This window comes from Mytilus californianus, unplaced genomic scaffold (genome assembly GCF_021869535.1).
Source record: "Mytilus californianus isolate M0D057914Y unplaced genomic scaffold, xbMytCali1.0.p SCAF_37, whole genome shotgun sequence".
Classification (NCBI taxonomy): Eukaryota; Metazoa; Mollusca; class Bivalvia; order Mytilida; family Mytilidae; genus Mytilus; species Mytilus californianus.
In genome coordinates, this window is record NW_026262687.1 from 1203649 (window position 1) to 1207534 (window position 3886).

Sequence of the window (3886 nt, forward strand, 5' to 3'; positions counted from 1 at the left end):
AATTATCATGAATAGCAAGAACTACAGACCTACATTCTATATCAAATAATTTCCTCAAGTCATAGCTTCCATTATTTTATTTTATTTAGAAGACGTTCATGTACTCAAATTTACGTATATAATATGATGTACAACATAACATAATTTCCAGAGATTCGTTGTTAGTTTTGCGTTAATTCGCAAATATTGTATGCATGGTCAGGACGAGAGCAATTTTACAATCCACATGATCAATGCAAAAGTTAGGTTTTGCAAGTTAAAAGCCGAATTGGATAAAGTTTGTGACATTTGGATTGATTTTGAAAATGTTAAAAAGAAAGCAACATTTTGCCATGCAATAGACCACCAACGTAAATCTGACAGAGGTATTGCAAAAGGTCTCTATCGTCCAGAGAACATGCCACTACAATACGCCAGGCATCGGATAAAATGAACCAATTGCAATCAATCAAAGCTGCGTATCATTAACCCCTTACAGGAAAACGGACAACCAACTTTCAAAAAGATTTACTACCGGAGCGACAGAAGCCCAGGTGACCATATTTTCATACTCAAATCAAACCCGTTTGATTCAATAAACGTTGAAAGTCTAAAACAAATAAAAAAACAAAAACAAAAACAAAAAAAAACAGTTACCTGCCAGTAGCAATTGACAAAAAAAATCAGATCGTGCGAAAACCAAGGTGACAAAAAACAACAAAGACAATATATAAAAAAAACATTTTAAAAAGTTGTTATATAATGTATGGCATAGTGAATCATTACAAACGTCGTCTACTCTAAACTTGTATTAATACTTTCATCTCTCAAGTTAACTCAACTATGATTGGAAAATATTAATAATTTGGCTTGTATCATAGATTGTCGATTTCACATGTAGCATTAGTAGATTGCTGATTTATAATTGTATGCCGTGTTCATCGATTTCTAACTGTCTTCTTTTTGTTTAAACTCACGACTGTTTTTAATATTATTACAATAATGTGTGCACTAATCAAGTCAAGAAAAAAAATGAAATTAAAAGGCTTCCAAGATGTCGAATATATCAAATTGGTCAACGAGATATTGCAACAACTTACTTGTGATTTTGTTTGCAAGAAACACAGAGTTGCTTCTATTTTCATGTGTTCAAAGACTTAAACGTATTTGAAATAGTATGTTGTATCTTACTATAGACATATTACAGAAATATTAACATTGAACTAACGAGCCATTGATTTATTTCAATGTTATATAGATATAGATGAGTTAACATATCTCATTCATGATATAAAGGTTTATTCGTATTACCAAAATTGCACATTGCTTTGTTTAGACACGTATATAACGTAGTTTATTCTATGTCTCGTAAGTTTGGACACTGTTAAAACTCTTGCAATTACAGTCATTATGATATCTTTTTGTGGTACATCTTATCAGCCCGACGTTGTTTTATACACAATAGTTATGTGACCTATAGTTGCACTCTTTCAATATCATATAATACGCCCCTAAAATCTGTTTGTTTTTACCTTAAAATAGATTACCTTACCTGTATATAGCAAAACTTTCGGAATTGTGGGTTTTCATTGCTGTTTAACTTCGTTCTTTTGTTGGCCTTCTTGGATACTAGCGTTACTGATGACGCGCGTCAAGTGTTTTTTCTCTGAGGGAATACGTTTGAAAGTTGACAAATGAGGATGTCAGTGGCAGGAATTCGACTTTTAACACGTGTAAGAAATTATACTGTTACACCACTATCCCAGGTTAAGGGGAGTGTTGGCGCCTTCAAACTAGTTGAACCCCGGCACATTCTGTATGTGCTTGTCCCAAGTCTGGAACTTGTAAATCAGTGGTTGTAGTTTGTTGTTGTATATCATATTTTGAGTTCCATTCATTATTTTGTACATATATCAGGCCGTTATTTTTCATGTTTAATTGTTTTAAATTTGTCATTTCAGGGCCTTTTATAGCTGACTATGCGGTATGGGTTTTACTCATTGTTGAAGGCAGTACGGTGACCTATATTTGTTAATTTCTGTGTCATTTGGTCTCATATTGAGAGTTGTCCTATTTTCAATAATACCACATTTTCTAATCTGTATATACAATTTTGAGAATTTTGTGCATTAAAATCATTCTTTTTAGTTTTATCTTCATCATGATAGCGCAACCAAAAATATTTGAAAGTCCAGTATATATAATACCCAAATACGTGAATTTTTAATTGACCAATCGAGACATAAACAGAATAGCCAAATGTTTCGTAGTTCAACTTTGCCCGGGGGAGCTAGCACACTATTTTCTATATAATTTCTAAATTTAATAATGATAAATGTATGTTATAAATCTTGTCATTACCGAAGCACTGAATGATAACGAGATAGTGCTAGCTACACTTTGTAAAAAATGTTCGTAGGATTCGTGTTGCTCAGTCTTTATTTTTCTATGTAGTGTTTTTGTAGATTTGTCCGTTTTTTTGTCATTTCTGGGTTTTTATTGCCATGGTTTACCAGGGTTATTTTCGAACTATGAATTTTGAAGAATGATAAAAAACATTATCGCAGATACCAGGATTAAAATTGTGTACGCCAAACGTAAATTTCGTCTACAAAAGACTCACACGTGACGCTCGAATGAAAAAAGTTAAAAAGGCCAAACAAAGTGTCCTCTTGGTATCTTCAGCCTCCATATGTAAATTTTCTACGTCCGTTGCACTGTTCTGTATTTACTTCTTTAAGAATTATTAAAACCAAATATTTAAAAACCAATAATGTAGAAAATTTTACTTGATGTAGTTTTTTTATGTTCCTTGTAAAGAGGACAGCTTTGAAAAATGTCATTTGCCTTGAAGCATTATAATGTAATACTAATATGTAATTCAATTGAACTTTAATACATTTTACTTTTTTCTATTTGTATAAGGTTTGAATTATATTCATAAACATATAATGTGCATTATTTGTCGCACATCAAGATTTAAGAGCCATGTTGTTTTGTTGAGGAAAGTACTATGGATCTTACTAATGCTAAGACTATGTTACCGATAGTAGGTACAATTTGAAGTATAATCAGTATAATCAGATGAAATTGAATACTGTAAATTGTTTATTCCCATGTTCTATTTGAACTATATTGTACTGAACATAAATCAACCATCATTTAATCTGTATACCGTAAAATCTGCTAACAGATAGGTTTGTTATGTGAAATTGTGAAAGTAATTGCCTTTCTATTTAGACGAATACTCGTAAGGCAAAATGTACTTGTCAAATGATTTGCAATTGTAAGATAACGAGGTAAGACGGATACTTCAATCTATCATCTTCAAGAATAAAAGATTATGTGTACCCCAAAATCTTGACTAATAGCTAATTATATTCACTAATATTTATTTTCTTTAACTGGGTCGATAGTAGTCAGGGCTTCGGTACTTACATAATTTTCAAAACTCACATGAAAAATGAATATACGTTTTTGCGCCTTAAAAATATGTTAGGAGGTATACAAATCTATATGAAACGAGCATTCAAACAGGCAAACACTTCACCGCTCTATCTAACATTCGCACAAAGATAAAAATATAAATGATATGCCAGTTTCAAAGTTTACTTTAGTGGATAGTTGTCTTATTGGAAATCTAATATTTATGACATACATATGTGAATACTCAATCAAATTACCACCGTTGTTTCGCCTTTAAAACAAATTAGATTCTTTGTACCTCAGCATAAGCATTCAGTTTCAATTCGAATGCATCATGAACTGATATCACAATTAAACTTTCAAGGGTCGCTACTGCTGTATGTTGATAGTTATAAATGTGGGAGTATATCACATCTGATGGTTAACTATTTAAAAGATTTACACCATGTTGCATGATTTTGAACCTAGCCGAATTCAACTT